General features: G+C 30.3%; 1 protein-coding gene across 3 annotated transcripts in view; it reads right to left on the reverse strand.

The window, feature by feature from the left end:
- LOC129948813 (uncharacterized) overlaps positions 1-20,207 on the reverse strand; it is a 336,858-nt gene that overhangs the window by 266,987 nt on the left and 49,664 nt on the right. The window lies entirely within an intron of this gene.

Here is a 20,207-nt window from a genome sequence, read left to right on the forward strand (position 1 = left end):
TTAAATTTCTTTTAACCAAAATAGGTTTTAAAATCAAACCATTTCATCATATGCAAAATATTGTTGGTAACGATTATTTAATTTTTTAGAAAAATGAAATCGACCATTTTTTTAACAAAACACGTAAACCTACAGAAACGTAAAAAAAATGATAAGAAGTGGTTTTCGACTCATAAAAAGATATAGACTTTAAAATTATTTTTCTCACACAATATATTGTATGAATATTGTGTTAAAATTTTAAGGAAGACAAATCGACGGGATGAGAGGTTATCAGTGTGAGTCGCATCCCATCCTCTTTTTGATATATGTACAATCACGAAATCGTGTTTTAAGCAGATTCAGCCAAAAGATTATTGTTGAGATGAAAAATGCAACAAATATTGATAGAAGTTTAATGATTTTAAATACTTTTCCGATGTACATAAAGTCTAAACGGGCTTCTTAAATACTGATGTATCATCAATTTTATTTGTTCATGTTGTCGATATTAATATTGGCTAGTTTAGATTGGATGTTATTTCTCGACTTACACTTTTTGAAACTAGCAAAGTCCACAACATTTTACATGATGCAGCTAATATTTTTTGAATTGTTGGCAAACTGTCTATGTACTACATACACACATACATTTCCTAACATTTATTATTATTGCACTGACCTTTTGGTCTGCAATTTAATATAAACTGGAATGAATCTTAAAATTAGGAAGTAAAAACATTGCTGAACCTAGTCCTGATATCCTATTAAGTCGAAGTTCATCAAATGAGTTTTAATTTATCAATAACCGGAGTTTTAAAGACACATTGTCCAGTAATTTGCTGTAAATATATAATCTTATGTATAGTAATAACTGGAAGTGCTGAAGAAAAACAGTCGATATTTTCATAATTTGACATTTCTTGAAACCTTTGTAACTTCTAGACGCTATCTCGTCGAAAAAAGAACTTATTTTTTAGTACATCTCATGGTCTAGCTAAGGGAATTTGGACTAAGAGAACTTGTTCTCTCTTAAAGAGTTACATACTGTATTTCTCAGTGACTATTCCGTTCCCCTATTTTGATGTAAGAAATAAAAAGCATAGGTATAGGGTGAATATTGCACTTAGTATCGTTAAATAGGTGCCAGAGTAAGTCATCTAGTTGTTTCTTTTTAAACCAATGATTGCAATTAACACCTCTTTTTCGCTAAAAATCTCGATAAGAAGACAATATCAAACCTCTTCGAAACAGAATGAAGCACTCTAAGCTTAAAAAAAGATGGGTATAATTTTATGATCATTTTAAAAACTATGTGTCCAAACAGTGTGTTGTTTAAAAAGAACCATCCAACGTTCTAACTGTATGAAAGTTTGTGCAAAAAGTTCTTAAAACCAATATGCTAGAGGAAAAAAATCCCATCAACCCCTTTCTCATCCTCCGGTTCAAATAGATGAGAATTGATCTTAAAAGCTCGACACTAGTCTGAGGTCTTAGGAAAAGTCTTATGTCAAAGGATCTCGGTGATCTCACATGACCATCTGCTTCTTTATCGCTCGCAGTTTGACACTAAGAAGAGCATGAACTCGTTAATGATTTTTGGTGGAAAATCATTTTTTCTGACTAGGTGCATTTTCACATTCGTAGAAATGGACTCCGTTAACTAAAACAAAATTGCATTATCTGGAGCTCGGAAAACAAGCACGATATTTCTGAGAAGCCAAACCATCCAAAGACAATGACAGTTTGTATGACAATTATAGAATTGAGACTGGAAAGGGTTGGCGGCTTTGCGTTCTAGATCAATGTATTACTTACGCAAATTGAAAAAATTAACTTAAACAACTTTGTTGCAAACCGTAAACGACCGAATTAAATTCATTTAATAAGTGTCAAGAACTTGAGACAAATATAATCCAAGCTAATTGTGAAATCATCAACAAGGTTTTGAAAAATTCTACTTTTGAATTTTTTATCTCACTTATTAAATAAAACTAAGCCATTAAACTAAAAACTAAGCAATGAAAAATTTATAATCCATCCAATTATCCTCCTATTTCAAAACTTTCTTGAGTTGAAAAAACTTTTTTCAACTAAATAATAATCGTTTTGTTTCAAAATAACTTTGCTTAAGTAAAGAATCGAATGCATCCATACATTAAGGTTTGAAAACATCAAACACATTTTCTAAGCCTTTAAAATGTCACAATCAAAAAGTTGTATAAATTGTTCTATGACGTGATTTTTTGTTGTCAAAGTTTGTTGGAATGAAAATTTTTTGGACTGAAGTCGTTTAAAGGGGGTTAAAGTTACAATTATAAGAATTTTGTTGGATATAAAAGCTCTGCTTATTTGCATACATTTCATTTTATTTGTTGCACATAAGCAAGGTTGACTGTAAAATCTGTAAACATATCGCACAAGTTAAAAACGAAGAAAATATTCTACTTGAATAAGAATAAGCTTGACAGTCCATTTGTTATCTCTCGGGTATATAATTGAATGACATTAAAAACTCAAACTTTGTGCTGTTTTACTCAGCAAAAAGGTCAAACGTCAATAAAATGTTGTAGGAGTCCTATCTCTGGATTATGGGTCACGATATTGGAATTATTTTCGTCAAAACCCAATGAATGGAAAAATTAAGAATAAAAAATGGTTATAAAATACAAACAAACAAAACGACAAATCAGTTAGAGAATTGAGGCATAACAACGAATACATAAAACAAAACAAAAACAAAAACTCAAAATTCCAAATTGACTTTACAGTTTATGCTTCCCTTCACACAAAAAAGGATACCAACATTATAAATTATTATTATCCTCTTAAATCAGTCAAGTATGTTTGTCAATTTGAAATGACCAATAAATCCATCCTGACGATTATATGGGGTGGCAATAGGAATCCTTTCCAAATGTTCCTGGATAAGCTATAAGCCCTTTTATGGTATACCTGTTAAACCAACCCATGTATAGAAATGTCTGTGCTTGATTATTATTATCATTTTATTAGATACTAGCATAAACCTATTTGGTATTGAAGCTCTATGAAAATAATCAAAATAATCTTGTGTTCATTGGCCTTGGGGATTGAAGCAGAAGGAATAATGCTTAGATAAAATTATTTGTAGCCAATAATTAAATTCAACAATAAAAATCACTAAACAAGTCATTAAAATCAAAGGTTATTGCATTTGAATGATCATCTGACTTTCATACGTTTACAAAAATCATTATGGAAAATATTTTCGTCATAAAATTGATGCACAGCAATCACATTACTCCCGTAGACGAATCGAACAGAAGTTATGAAAAGTAAACAGTTAAACAAACCACAGTCGGAGTTTTACTTTTACTGCTTATTTTTATGGACCAGTGCCAGTGCCATAAACCAAGAAACGCGCTTTTCTCTCTCACTGCGAAGCCAATAAAAGTCTCCAAACAAACCATATCGCCATGCCAGTCGAAATTCGCAACACACAAATAATAAAATAAGAAAAATGAATTCCACTCACAACCCTACACAAGGAGCAACTCCTTGAAAGGACGAATAAAGCTGCCGTTGTTGTAGGTGAAGGTGGGTGGTGTTGGGTGGTTTTAGGTGGTGTTAGGTGGTTATGGTTTTACTCTTTTATGGTCATAGTTCAAATAAATGGAAGGGGTGGTGGGAAGTGGGAGCTGTTGAGTGGGTCGATGATAATGGGTCTGATGGTATATGAGGTAGCCTGAACTTGTTGCTGTGGAACGTTCGCCGTTGTAGTCGTCGTGTTCGTCGTCGTTGTTGGTTGACAACTTGCCAATAAAGCCAGCTACCTACTTGGCTATTCAAGCCCGCCTGTTGAGCTTGTTGTAATGATGTATTAAATTAGTTACCTAGATACCCGATATAGCTACGAGAATAGAAATGACAATATTGTGGTATGTGCGGAAAAGGTTTGAAGAAGAGAGAACGAGAAAGAGAGAGAGAGAGAAAGTAAGGAAGAACGCGCAACAGCTAGCTATGTTGAAAATTTTTGTTATGTTTGGGAGAATTCCTTTCGGAAGTTGCTTGGATAAGTTTTTGTAAGAGTGTCATGGGGATAAACGAGTCTTTTGTACTTAAAGTTGGCTATGGCGATGATATGAGATTATGGGTGGAATTTGTCTTAAGTGAATGTGGTTGGAAATTTTAACAAAATTTTGATCATTAAATGAAACTCGCATTATGGGTTATGTTGTTATTTTTGTATGGTAAATAGTTGTGCCCCTCGAAACGGAAAAACTTTCGATTAAATTATGGTTTTGGTTATACGTAAAACCAAATTGAATTTGAAATAGTCATTGTTTATTTTATTTATTTAAGCAAAAAGTCCTTCTCAATTGGGTAAAAATTAGAACAAAAAGTTCAATTATCGTACTCATCTAATCTAAATGTTGTATAAGAATTCTACGGAAACAAAATTTGTTCAACAAACAAAGTGTCTTAAACAATTTAATATGTAAATATTATATTACAAAATTTAAATATCCTATACACAAAAACACACCTAATCCAGTCCTTAATCCTTGTTAAATTACTTTTTCCACTTAGCAAAAGAATATTTTTCTAACCACGACCATCACACTGACCAAAAAACATAATAATGTGAAAAATAACTATTAAATATTAGCACACTCTCCCGAGAAGTCCCTATATTAACTTTTAGTCAAAAAGTCAATTACTTTTTCAAAAAAGTAAAAAAAAGTAACGAAAAAATAAGAGGAAAAAGAAGACTTTATTATACAGCACCTAAGCATGAGATGAAGTTTTTACCACCAGGAGGAAACCAACTAGAGACTATTGATTTTTTTGTTCTTGTTTAAGCTACGTGAAGCTTGTGTTCTAGTTTCTCAGGTTTTGTTGAAAGAGGAAGATTAAAATTTAAAGGTGATACTTTATAATGTTTAAAAAAAAAAGAGACATCATTTGGTCGAACAAAGTGGTTGTAACTTTGGAATTTCAATGTTTATTAAAATTTTGCATGCAAAAGTTTAATCATTTCACATGTTGTGTTTTTTGTTTTGGATATTAAAATGAAAAACACTTTTAAATTTTGTGGGTCAGGATGAGTTTAGTAGACTTAAATTTAGACCATTTTTGTATCGTTTGTTTACTGTTTTCTTGATATTTTACAACATTTTTACTACTGTCGAAGTGATCAAACAATTTTAGACCAGGTGGACTCCAGTGGGTCGGACAACTAGCTCACATGAGCTAAGAGGAAAAAGCCCGGAAAGTTTTATTGTAATTCATTTTTGCAATATAGAGATCTAGATGTAGTAGACCACGACGTCTTAAGCCATGAGTCACGCAAATGGATGGTGACAGATCGTGACCGGAATGGTTATAATATGATCATGATTATCAAGGTCAATTTCACAAAAAAGACTTTTTTACACGCGGATTATATCCCCTGCGGCGCTAGCGATAAATTTATGAATGCATGTGGCATCTCACGTGTTGGTAATATCATCCAATGCTGTGGTCACCGAAGACATGCACAGCTTTTCAAAATTAGTAGAGAAATTACCAAACCAGCTGACTTGCATTTTTAAACATTTTTTTTTTATTTTTTGAGTGTTAAAAAAAAGCTATTCTGGCTATTGAAAAAACCAAACAAAATTTTCCATTGATTTTTTATTTCAAGCCATAGTTGGTGTTTATTGTTGAAAACCATTGGGGCTGAAAAGTTGCTCGAATGGGTTGTACTTTACCACTTTACTTTAATTGAAATAGATCTAGTTCTTTTTTTCAAATCCATTAAAAATCATCAAAATATTGAACTCTACTTCATTTTTAATATCTGTGTTTCTACCTACTTCAATTTTAATAAAAATAGACTAAATCTACTCCTTTTTTGCAGTATGCAGTCTTAAAACTTTCTAGAGAATTAAAAATCGCTTGAGTATTTGCATTTGCAGTGAGGTTCCGTCTTATCTTATGTATTCTTGTTTAACAATTTTGTCATTTTCGGTGTAAATATAGGACCTGTATGCCAAGTTTTGCGTTCGTAAACAAATTCGAATTCGACATTTTAATCAAACATGACATTACGATGGTAGGGAAGACAAAAAAGCGGGTTCCCCGATTTTCTCGGTTTTTCTGTACGTCTTTCCTTTTTTTTTCAAACTTAAAATAACAGTAGTTTCAATACAAATTTGTACGGTCAAAAATCGATTGTACGAATCGTTTTCAAAAACAAACCGATAGATTTTTTTTTTTAAACTTAAAATGAGAGTAGTTTCAATACAAATTTGTGCGGTCAAAAATCGATTGTACGAATTTTGTTCAAAAACAAACCGATAGATTTTTTTTTTCTTGTTAAAATGTGTGCTCTTAGTTTAGCTTCCTTCCAAAAATGTTATTTTTAAATTAAAAATAATAATTTAAAAACAAATATTATTTTTTCGAACTTTGATATCTTGAAAATGGACTTCTAATAGAAAGTTCAAAACTTTATACTAAAAATATTTTTAAACTACAATTCGAAAACGATTTTCAAATACAAATTTAACAAGAAATTAAATTTTTCATTTACATTTTCAAAAAAAACTGTTTTGCAGGTACATTTTAATTCAATACAGAAAATAGTTTTAAACATAGTTTTTCGTGCATTTTATTTCTTTTCTTTTTGTAAATGTTATTTGTGTTCAGTTGTGCGCTAGTGTTTTTTTGGATATGATTTTTTGTTTTCAACATGAAAAGATATTTTCAAGTTGTCCAAAAATAAAGATTAAGGGTTTGTTGAAGTACTAAAATTGTATTACTATTACAATAACAATTTCTGGTAGAACTAGTCCTTTGCAATCAAAAAATCCTAAAGTCATTTCATCTGGCCAACACGAGCCCAATCTTTGCTTTTTCGTTGCCAACAACCAAGATTAAATTTAAGAAATGTTATGCTCAAATAATTTTAGTTTTTTTTTCAATTTTTTTATTAAAATAATGTAATTTAAAAATGTGTAGAATAATATGAAAAAGTCAATTTTTGAAATCTACTTCCATTTTTCTCAATCTACTTCACTTTTTTCCTAAAATCTATTTCCACTTTTTTTGAGAAGTGGTAACGCTTTATGATCGGGAAACTAAGATGCCCAGTGTAATCACTAATTTTAAAAACTGCTTGCGATCGTTATCTTGCTTAAAGTACCATTTATTTAGCGTATTTTTCTCAGCATACAGAAGCATTAATTCTTTCAAAACATCATGCGATGATTGCATGGTTATGAATTTGTAAGATCGGTCCAACAGTAAAGCAATCCCACGAAATGATTCTGCTGACTCCATATTTTTTTCTCATTTTTATGTAACAGAAGTAAAACTTTTTTTCTTGAAGAAGTTTAATATTTCTTCCTTCGTTAGACCCAAACATTTTTACTTGCGATATATAGGAACTATATTGCAAGTTTTGCATTCGTAAACAATTAAGAACTCGAAATTCAAATCAAACGTCAAATGGAAGCGGAGTGGAAAAAAGTGGGTCCCCGATTTCGTCTGTCTGTTCTGGCCCCTATAGTCCAAGGCTTGTTTTCAACTTTTAAAATTAAGGTTTTGAGCCGATTTGCGTTAGGCGCTTTTTTTTTATTTTGTTTTAAGACTGAAAATAACAATTTTTTAGTGAAAAATCGAAAATTCCAATTTTCTCAAAAACAAACAAATTTTCACTAAATTTCTTTTTTTTAATTGGCTTCTTTCAAATTCATTTTTTTTATTTCTGCAAAAGGCTACCTCCACAGATCTGTTATTTTGCTTTTAAGTTTTTTCAAGAACTAATCAAACCGATTTCATTTTTTTTTCTGCACAAGCTCTAATCCTGTCTCAATATTATTTGATGATCAAAAAATGTCATTGTTTTTGTTTTTGATTCAAAATCAAATCAAATGGGGTGGCGCAACAGTCCGTTGTGAACCAGGGCCTAGTGACTTACAACTCTCAACCATTCCTGTGTGCGAGTACTGTTGTCAGGAATGGAAGGGACCTACAATTTAAGGCCGAATCCGAACGGCTAATTTGAGAAAGCACTTTTTCATGACAAGAATTACTCTTGAAGGATTTGTCAAATCCTCGCAAGAGGCAGTACCCGCGAAAATTATTTTTTTTTTTAAATTAGCTGGCACAGGCAGGGGTTGAACCCAAGACCCCTTTCATGACAGTCCAACGCACTAACCATCATGCCACGGGTACTACTTTTGTTTTTGATTAAAAAAAAAAAAAAAAAAAAAAAAAAAAAAAAAAAAATTATTAAAAATGTGTCATGTAAAATGTAAAACACATTTTAATAAACTCTGAATAACTGCATACAAAAAAAAAAAAAAAAAAAAAAAAAAAAAAAAAAAAAAAAAAAAAAAAAAAATGTATTCTTAAAATTTTTTTTTTTGTTTTTGATTAAAAAAAAATTATTAAAAATGTGTCATGTAAAATGTAAAACACATTTTAATAAACTCTGAATAACTGCATACAAAAAATGTATTCTTAAAATTGTAAGTATAAAAATTAATTTAAAAAAACAAAACGCTTTAACGATTTTCAAATACAAACTTTGAAGAACTAACATTTTTTTTGGAAATCTATGGCATTTAATTACTTAAAAACAAATTTTTTTGTAGGTTAACTTAAAAATTTAAAAAATTTGGAACCAGTTTTAAACGACTTTTTGGATACATGAGCAAGTTCGTGTGACCCAGTCGTGCATTTTATTATTTTTGGAATATTACGAACTAAGTTTGCCCTGTCAAAGTAACTTCCTATTATTTTAAATTAACTTAGATTTCATTTCAAAGTTAAAAAGCTAAATCTTGTCCTTTTTTATTTCTCTGATAGCTAACAAAGTACAAAATAAATAGTTGAAAAGTTATTCATAACATTAAGTAAACTATCTATATAAAAGATTCTTGGACTCCAATCATTGAGATAAGATTGACGAGATGGTTAGTGCGTAGGACTATCATGCCAGAAGTCTTGGGTTCAATCCGTGCCTGTGCTACATAAAGTGGTCTTCGCGGATGCTGCCTACATGAAAAGTGCGTTCATGATTTTGAATGCGGCACAAGACTATAGACTTCTTCCATCGCTACATTTCTCGCACACAGGAACTAATGAGAGTTGCAAGACAATAGGCCTTAGTTCTCAACGGATTGTTTTGCCACATAATTGATTTTCGATCATATTATATGATTTAAATAAACTCTTTTATAGCATATAGCCTTTTTAAATTATTTATAAGGTTGTGAGCGTAGTCAGCTAGAAGATCTAGCAGAGGGTTCTTAAAAGTCTAAATTGATTCTATTTAAATAGTTTTTAAAATCCTTAGTTGTGATTTTTTGGCATCATTCAGGTTTGAACCCAAAAAGTTTCAGTATAACATCTGATGTAATAAAAGCCTCCGACTTTTGTTCATAGGGACTTCCTTTCTTTACTGTAAGAAGCTGGTCACTGTTGCAGCTACATATTATGTCAAATTTGCAGTCAATAAATCGACCATATTTACCAGAAAATGAGTTGTGTTCGTGTGACGTTCTTCGTGTCTCGTTTATTTTATGGTTTTAAGGCTCGAATACATTAAATGGTGTGAAAAAATCGACCATAGCCCAGTTAGTTGCAAAAATTCCATACTTTATACGTACATTTAGTTAGCTCAGAATCAAAATCGAACGAACAGAAGTTTTGAATTCTATACTAAAGTGGTGATAGAAGAATTAAATAAAATGCACGACTGGGTCGCACGAACTTGCTCCTGTATGCAAAAAGTCTGTTTAAAAAAGTACTTATATAAGATTTTAAAATATATTTCTGTAAAATAAGTTTGTCTTCAAAGATATAAATGTCATTTGATTTGTCAAAAAACCAGCAATTCATCCACACAACTCATCCTAGGACATTTCATCTCGGAAGTGAAATATACTTGTAACCGTACTTAACGAAAACAATTGTGTATTCAACTATTTCGTTAATTGGATAGCCTTATTTTAATTTAATGTTAGAAGTACCAGGATGGAAAGTAAATTATCTGAAGATAAGAAAAAGGAAGAATATGTATGTTTAAATTGTAAAGCGGTTACCTATTGATTGTGTAGTTAGGTAGGTGTCTAAAACGAACATAGAATAGTTCACTTCGCGTGCTCAGCTTTATGCATATAGAAAAATAATGACATGTTTATGATGATAGTGAAAGAATGTCATTGGTAGGTATCCTTCCGTTCAATTTATTTTTTTCGTTAAAGTTCAAGAAATTGCTATTCATGTGTTGGTTACAGTCAGGCTCTAGTGCGTTTTGGATTTTAGTTATGAAGTGACACGTAAGGTGTAGTTGTAGAGGTTGTACGTTTCTTTAACTAGTACTAAGTATTTATTCTTTTATATAGGTGAAGGCAAGTAAAATATGTGTTAAGCAACCTCATTCTTAAAGAATAAATATTTTAAAATCATATATACAAAAGTACCAAGATATTAATTCTTGGTAGACAGTTTAAAATAGATTGTTGATTAAACATATCATAATCTTTTCACGGCCATAGTTGGTATTTACAATAGTTATAGTTATAAAAATACATAAATTGTACCAAATGCATTAATTTGGATAAAAGAATATAATTAAAATTTTGTCAAAATAATTTACTAAAAATAAAAATAATTAAAAAAAATATTTTAAGATTCAAAATTTTACCTGAAAAATAAGTTTGTCTTCAAAAATTTGAATGCCATTTTATAAATCAAAAAACTTTTGATTTTTCAAAATTTTAATTTGAAAATCGTTAGAGCGGTTTTTTTTTAAATTAATTTTTTATATATAAAATTTCTCCATTTTGTTCTAAAAATATTTTTGGTATGCAATTATTTAGAAATTAAAAATATACGCTATACATTTGAATTTTGTAAAAAAATGTTTGCCCGTTTTTGAGATATCGAATTTTGAAAAAACAGATTTCAATATTTTTTTAAAAATCCAAACAATTAAAAATTGCACTTTTGATAATGAAATATTGTTAAAGCAATAAAAGAGCTTATTCAGAAAAAAAATTATTGAAATCGGTTCATAAATTGCTGAGAAAATTAAAAAACAAAATAACGGTTCTATGGGCGGTACCATTCCTGAGCAATACAAAAATATGTTTTTCTTATTAAAAGAAGCCAAGTTAAAAAATAAAATTTTAGAGAAAATTAAAAAAAAATCTATCGGTTTGTTTTTGAGAAAATTCGCATTTTCGTTTTTTTACCAAAAAAATTGTATGGGGGCTACTGTTAGTTTTGATCTTAAAAAAAAAATGAAAAAAACGCCTAACGCGAATCTGCTCAAAACCTTAACTTCCAAGTTTGACCTCTATCGGCCCAATGGTTTAGGCTGTAGGAGCGTGGACAGACAGACAAAACCGACCGGACGGAATCGCGGGACCCACTTTTTTCGACTTCTCTGCCATCGTAATATCATGTTTAATTAAAATCTCGAGTTCGAAATTTTGCACGAATGCAAAACTTGCCATATAGTTCCTATATGTCGCAAGTAAAAAGTTTCAGTATAACATATGATGTAATAAAAGCCTCCGATTTTTGTTTGTAGGGAATTTCTGTCTTTACTGGAAGAAGCTGGTTCAACGTTGCAGCTACATATTTTGTCAAATTTGCACTCAATAAATTGACCAAATTTACCTGTTGTGTGGCGTTCTTCGTGTCTCGTTTATTTTAAGGTTGTTTTAATAGCTCGAAACATTAAATGGTGTGAAAAAATCGACCATTGCAGAGTTAGTTGCAAAAATTCCATACTTTATACGTAGATTTAGTTAGCTCAGAGCCAAAATCGATAGAGCAGAAGTTTCGGATTCTATACTAAAGTGGTGATAGAAGAATTAAAAAATGCAAAAAAATGACACAAGTCAACATTAAGACTCTTTTACATGTTTAAATCCAATGAAACAAAAGTTTGTCCCTTGACGAATCCCTGGATAGAAACTCTTAAATGTTTAACTAAAATTGACAAATTTACTCAAAATATTTAACTAAAGAAGGTTAAAGTCTATAATTGAATGTACTGAAAAAAATTGTCAGAAACTTAGCCCATCTTATAGTTTTGAGCTGAGATTTAAAACGGCAGAAAATTATTTCCTTTTTTTTCACTTTTACTTAAGTTTATAATAACCACGGATTTTGTGTTTCAATGTTTTTCTTATTTTAAAAGAACAAAGAACTTTGTCTGCCACTTTAAATTTCATCTGGGTCATTTCTGAAAATGTTCATTCTGCAGCAACCGAACTTTGAGTTCAATTTTTTAATCCTACTTTAGATCGTTACGAAGTTCTACGAATATTGGGTTTTCTTACTTATTTCTCGTGTGCTTTCATAAGAAACTGTCGTTATTAAACAAATTATCAATAAATCAAAGTTTATCTTAAAAAAATAGTAATATCGGAAGATTTATTTTCAGAAGAATTAAATTTTCAAAATGTTTTAATATTTGAAACATATATACTTTAGAACTATTAAAGTATTAGCTACGTTCCTAAGAAGTCATTCCGGTCACTAGAAATAGAGACAACAAAATACTATCAGAAATAAATATGAGAAGAAAATTTTAAACCTTACACAAAATCTACAAAACTAAATCTAGACTAGACCATGTGATACAAATTAAAAAATGGGCTGTGATGCGACCCAGTCTGATAACTTCCAATCCCGTCTGTCGATTAGTCTTGCCTAAAAGGTTTGTAATTGTTCGTGTTTAGTTAAAAAAGTTGTCCTTTAAATTATTCTAAAAAATTAACTAAAAATTACCAACAATATTTTGCATATGGTGAAATAGATTTCAATATCTCTTTTTCTAAACCAGATTTTTTATCGATAACCAATTTCCACAACTTTGAAGTCAATACCTTCACTAGATATCGAAAACCGAGCATCTGTTTATTGTAGATTTTAATTTCATGAAAAAAAATTACTGTCGGATTTTTATAAACATTTTACTGAGCGTCGACAATATTTTCTATAAGATGAAATATGTTTGATGCCAATATCTCTAGTTTTTGAAAAGATATTTGAGTTGTAAGTAAATTTTAAATAAGTTTTAGCATTGTTTTTTTTTAAGTTTTTATTTTGGTAAAAAAACTGTCGGTTCGATTTTTCTCAAAATTTTACCAAATGTTGAAAACAATATTTCTTATAAGATAAAATAAGTATAAATCCATAACCTTAAATTTTTAAAAAAGATGTTTGAGACAAAAATCAATTTTAAGTTTTTTTTTTTTTTTTTTTTTTTTTTAACTGTCAATTCGATTTATCTCAAAATGTTATGGAACATTGACAATAATATTTTTGTATGAGATAAATTATACTTAATTTAAAATTTAAATTAATTTGAAGCCAATATCTCTAGTTTTTGAAAAAAATATTTAAGTCAAAAGTAAATTTTTACCAAGTTTTGGTATTGTTGTTTAGGTTTTTATGTTTCCTAAAAAAACTGTCAGTTATTTTCTCAAAATTTAAAAATTTTTTTCAGATTTTTTTTTCCAAAAATCACGTCATAATATGTACCTTATATAAAATTCAATTCAAGTCGCTACCGTTATTGGTTTGGGAGATATTTTGGGTTAACAATAATGTTCCCCTTTTTTTTAAATTGCTATGTTAAATAAACTACCCATTAACTTTTTTTTTGAACTCATTTCTGCATCTTTTTGAATTATTATATGTTCAAACAAAATGTATTTAAAGCCGATATCTCTACTTGTTTTTGAGCTATGAAAGACAAAAAAACTTCCTGAACTCACGTACGTATAGGAACGTACGTACACATTCACGCACAGACATCTTTCTAAAAATCTTTTATTTAGACTCTAGGGACCTTGAAACGTCGAGAAAATTAAATATTCAAATGTTTTTAATATGTTATGTTAAATGTTAACAACGCTTTAAAATGCTCTTATTTAAATTTGAAGATATAACCTGCCTTTTTTTCGTTTACATTCATGCTACAAAGTTCTCACTGTTGGTTAAATTAATTAAAAGCTTGTATTTTGTATTTAATTGAATAAATTCACGTAATAGTCTTTACCCACAAAAGCGGGTTCGTGCACTTTTGCATTTATTCTATTAAAAACATAAGAAAGTTAAGAAAAACTAATAACCTAAAGGAAATTGAATCGTCAGGAAATTGCGGTGCATGGAGTATTTTTTGGATATACCTTCAAATTCAAATATAATAAACCTCTAATAGTTGGCCAAGATAATAGTTGGCCAAAAATATCGATGAAGTTAAATGAAATCGATTCTTAATTTCCGGTGATATTTTTTTTCTTTCTTTTTCAAACATTTCGATGACTTGGTTCAGAGAATTGATTATCATGCCGGTATAATGGTGATTCCCTCTCAAAATATTCACCTTATAACAGAAAAAAAAGTGGAACTAAATTACCTGTCACCAATCAAAAGTTTTTTAAGTTTATTTTAATATTTTTCTGATGGAAATATCAAAATAAAAACCAAATTTATGCATCCTTTAATATGATTGAACGTTTTAGGAATTTTTTTAATCAAAAATGAAGCCAAAAATGACAGGATTGAAAAACAATTTAAAACTACCTCATCATAAGCATAGGATAGGACATAGCTACTCATATCATAATATAGAAGACTTCAAAGCCTAAAAGCTTTCCGAGTTCAATTGAATATGCTTTTCCCAATAACACTGCCACATAATTCATTTTCGTTTTTTGTTTGGCATCTAACAAAACACTCCTGAATAATACGGCCGGAAGTACGAAGGTTTCTATGGGTATTCAAAAAAAAGTCAATTGAATTCTCTTTGGTTTTTTGTGCCATGGCTTGTTTTGCTTTTGGACCAAAATATTCAAATGGAACTATTGGGCCCTATCATTTTATTTGTTTCACTTTCGTATTCATATAAATTTTATATATAGAATATGAATGCATTAAAGGCTTGTCTAGGATTTTGTTGGCATAGAATATGAATTAAAATTTGAAGCACGCAATCCTTCATCAGACTATAATGAGTTTCAATGGATGTGGATACACAAAAGGCTGAAAAGATCATCTATATGCGATGTATAGAGGCGAAGAAAAAGTGAATTTCACTGGCAGTTTTTAATGTTTGACTTAGAAGAAATATTAAACCCGTGTCTCTGTTTTTCGAAACCATTTGGATTTTATTAACAGTTTGGTTTGATGGTTTCAAGTTGTATGACAAAAATTCAATAATGCAGCTTTCTTTTGACCAAAGTTTGAACATCCGTTTTATCAGCTTTTTTTAAATGGTTAAATTTGATATTCCTCTCGGCAAGGGAAAATAGTACAATAATTGTATAAGGTCGAATTTTTATATACAGTTTGAGCTCCTTTTGTATAGTGAAGTAAATGCAGGAAAAAATGTATTTGTAGAACCAATAGGACCAATAGGCAGTAGAATCACTATCAAAAAGGTAAAGCTACATAGGGTAGATGTTTTACTTTTATTTTAGTTCAGGAAATAATTTTTCAGAAGATCGTGTAGTAGTATTCAACATACAAAACGCTATGAGGTCATTTAAAAACTCAAAATCAATTTTGATATTTCGATAGAATTTCTCTAAAAATATTTGAAATAAATTTGATACTTTTGTGTTTTTTGAATAACTTGACGAATACAAAATGTGTCACAACTCTGTTTTAATTGTAGATGCCTTGGGAATAATACCTTAAAATTATCATGTCAAGTTTTCAGGCAAAAAAATACAGGTAAAAAATTTGAATCCGACTTCTCAATCTGGTTTTAAATATTTAATAGCAAAAGTAAAAGTACCACCATCTGTTACATGTGAAGAACCATTACGAACCACTTAAACCAAAATCTACAAACGTACCCCTTTCATTTTACAAAACAAATAAATTACGAGTATAATTAGTTATTGCTTATATTTTTTAAGCATATCCCCTTTGTTCATTATTTCTAGTCAGAATTTCTCAATTTTTTGTAAAAATTGTTTTAAATTATTCTAAAATTTCCAGTGCCGCGGATGGCAATTTCTTAGTGGAATTAAATTTAAAAAAAAAGCACGGATATTCCATTTCATGTTTAGTTTCTGATGCGAAAATATAAAGGGTGATTTTTTTGAGGTTAGGATTTTCATGCATTAGTATTTGACAGAGCACGCAGGATTTCAGACATGGTGTCAAAGAGAAAGATGCTCAGTATGCTTTGACATTTCATCATGAATGGGCTTCCTAACGAGCAACGCTTGCAAATCATTGAATTTTATTACCAAAATCAGTGTTCGGTTCGACATGTGTTTCGCGTTTTACGTCCGATTTATGGTCTACATAATCGACCAAGTGAGCAAACAATTAATGTGATTGTGACCAAGTTTCGCACTCAGTTTACTTTATTGGACATTAAACCAACCACACGAATGCGTACAGTGCGTACAGAAGAGAATATTGCGTCTTTTTCTGAGAGTGTTGCTGAAGACCGTGAAATGTCGATTCGTCGCCGTTCGCAGCAATTGGGTTTGTGTTATGCGACCACATGGAAGATTTTACGCAAAGATCTTGGTGTAAAACCGTATAAAATACAGCTCGTGCAAGAACTGAAGCCGAACGATCTGTCACAACGTCGAATTTTCAGTGAATGGGCCCTAGAAAAGTTGGCAGAAAATCCGCTTTTTTATCGACAAATTTTGTTCAGCGATGAGGCTCATTTCTGGTTGAATGGCTACGTAAATAAGCATAATTGCCGCATAATTGGAGTGAAGAGCAACCAGAAGCCGTTCAAGAACTGCCCATGCATCCCGAAAAATGCACTGTTTGGTGTGGTTTGTACGCTGGTGGAATCATTGGACCGTATTTTTACAAAGATGCTGTTGGACGCAACGTTACGGTGAATGGCGATCGCTATCGTTCAATGCTAACAAACTTTTTGTTGCCAAAAATGGAAGAACTGAACTTGGTTGACATGTGGTTTCAACAAGATGGCGCTACATGCCACACAGCTCGCGATTCTATGGCCATTTTGAGGGAAAACTTCGGAGAACAATTCATCTCAAGGAATGGACCGGTAAGTTGGCCACCAAGATTATGCGATTTGACGTCTTTAGACTATTTTTTGTGGGGCTACGTCAAGTCTAAAGTCTACACAAATAAGCCAGCAATTATTTCAGCTTTGGAAGACAACATTTCCGAAGAAATTCGGGCTATTCCGGCCGAAATGCTCGAAAAAGTTACCCAAAATTGGACTTTCCGAATGGACCACCTAAGACGCAGCCGCGGTCAACATTTAAATGAAATTATCTTCAAAAAGTAAATGTCATGGACCAATCTAACGTTTCAAATAAAGAATCGATGAGATTTTGCAAATTGTATGCGTTTTTTTTTTTTTTAAGTTCTCAAGCTCTTAAAAAAATCACCGTTTACAAGCTATCAAATGAAACATTTGAAAACAAATTATACAATTACGAGCAGAGAAAGTAGAGAAACTGGAAACTCCATAATGACTTTGGTTTTAAGAGATTGGCCGTTTACAATAGAGTGCAAAATATTTTGTTTTTTTGTTAAACTATAAGGTCATATTGATGCTAGACTTTGACAACGGGTCTGAAATAACAAAAAGACCCCATAAGCCTCATGCCTATAAAGTGATATAAATAACTTACGAAATTGACAATTAAAATTTCTCATCATTTGCAATTTGAGTTTATTTTTGAATTACGATAATAGTCAAGGTGATAGTTACTAATTTTGTTTTAATTTTTCATTTGAGCTCCATTACTCCAATACTTAAAACTAGATAATTTTTACGTCGGGCAAATAGGAACTATATGGCATGATTTGCATTCGTACAACTATTTCTAACTCGAGATTTCAATCAAAAATAACATAACGATGGTAGAGAAGTCGTAAAAAAGTTTATTCTCCTGATGCCATCCGTTTGTCCAAAACTATTGGAAAGTGTAAGGTTTTTAGAAGCTTCGCGTTATAAGTTGTTTTCATTTTTAAATTCTTTTGGCCAAAAATCGAAAATTCAAGTTCTTTTTCAAAAACAAACCGATCTATTTTTATAAAATTTTCTCTAAAAATTGTTTTTTTTTTTTTACTTGGATTCTTTCAACAAAAAAAAGTATTTTTATTGCAGCATTAACAAATCCTTTATTTTACTAAGGACGTAATACTTACATACGTTATTTTCTACCTTAATACAGAAAAATGTAAAAAAAGAATTTCGCAGACTTTTTGTGAAATTTGAAATAAAACCCCCTTACGAGTATTTTAAATTTTTAGACAAGACATCATGGAAATAAACAAACTTTATTTTAATTAGTCTCATTTACAATAAAATTAAGAAAAACTAATTGAAAATTTTGAAAAAAACTGAGTTACAGCAGAGACTCTTGGTTATTTTATTTTCATTAATTGCTTTTAAGTTAATATTATTTCATATTTTGCTTTTATATTTTTTACTTGCGACATAATATAGGAACTATATGACAAGTTTTGCATACGTAAAAAATTTCGAAATCGAGATTTTATTCAAACATGATATTACGATGGTAAAGAAGTCGAAAAAAGTGGGTCCCGCGATTCCGTCCGGTCGGTTTTGCCTGTCTGTCCACGCTCCTACAAACTAAACCATTTTGTCGATTGAGTTCAAACTTGGAAATTAAGGTTTTGAGCAGATTCGCGTTAGGCGTTTTTTTTCATTTTTTTTAAGATCAAAACTAACAGTGGCCCCCATACACTTTTTTTGGTCAAAAAACGAAAATTCAAATTTTCTCAAAAACAAACCGATAGATTTTTTTTAAATTTTCTCTTAAATTTTAGTTTTTATCCTGGTTTCTTTTATTAAGAAAAACAAATTTTTGTATTGCTGAGGAAAGGCACCGCTCATAGAACCGTTATTTTGTTTTTTAATTTTCTCAGCAACTTATGAACTGATATCAGTAAATTTTTTTTCGAATAAGCTCTTATACTGACTTAACAATATCTGATTAACAAATGTGCATTTTTTAATTGTTTGGATTTTTAAAAAAATATTGAATTTTATTTTTTCAAAATTCGATAGCTCAAAAACGGGTTAATATTTTCTTACGAATTAATATTATAAAAAATTAATTTAAAAAAAAACCGCTCGCACGATATTCAAAAAAAAAAATGAAAAATGTAGGGTTTTTCTTGATTTTTAAAATGGCATTTAAATTTCAATTACATTCCTTTTATCCAAATTAATGAATTTGGTACATATTTATGTATTTTTATAACAATAATTTTTGTTAATACCAACAATGGCCGTCCCTGTAGCGCCACTGTATCGGATTAACGAATATGATATATTTAATCAACAATCTATTTGAAAGTGTCTATCATCAAGTAATATCTTGGCACCTTTGTATATGTGATTTTAAAATATTATTCTTAACGAAAACGGTTGTTCCACACATATTTTACTTGCCTTCGCCTGTATATAAAAATAAATTCTTTGTACAAGTTTAAGAATCGGGCCAGAAATAATAAATGTATTTTCTATTAGAATCACTTTTTCAAAGTATGTATAGTATACACATTATACCTGTATAGGTTTTACGTACAACCTCTACAAGTATTGCGTACGTGTCACTTCATAACTAAAATCTAAAATGCATAAGAGCCTGACTGTAAAAACTGCATTTATCGTAATTTCTTGAACAAAAAAAACTGAACGTAATTACTCAATGTTTGCGCTAAAAACTTGTAGGAAAGCAGGAATGTGATTGGATTGAATGTAGATTGTCTATCTACTAATTTTTCCTTCACTATCATCAAAAACATGTCTTTATCTATCTATCTGCATAAAGTTGAGAACGCCAATGAACTATTCTGTATTCGTTTTAGACACCTGCCTAACTACACAACCAATGGACGATCGCTTTACAATTTAAACATACATATTCTTCCTCTCTCTTATCTTCAGATAATTTACTTTCCATCCTGCTTCTTCTAATATTAAACTAAAATAAAGCTTTCCAAAAGAAAAAGCTTGGAACAAAATAGTTGAATACACAAACAATTGTGTTCGTTAAGTTTGCTTATAAGTATTTTTCATTTGCGGGATGAGTTGTGTCTTTTGATGAATCGTTCGGTTTTTTTGACAAGTCAAATGGCATTTATATCTTTGAAGTCAAACTTATTTAACAAGTATTTTTTTCAATCATATATAGGTACTTTAAACAGACTCTTTGCATACAGAAGCAATTTTGTGC

Source organism: Eupeodes corollae, chromosome 3 (genome assembly GCF_945859685.1).
Source record: "Eupeodes corollae chromosome 3, idEupCoro1.1, whole genome shotgun sequence".
NCBI lineage: Eukaryota > Metazoa > Arthropoda > Insecta > Diptera > Syrphidae > Eupeodes > Eupeodes corollae.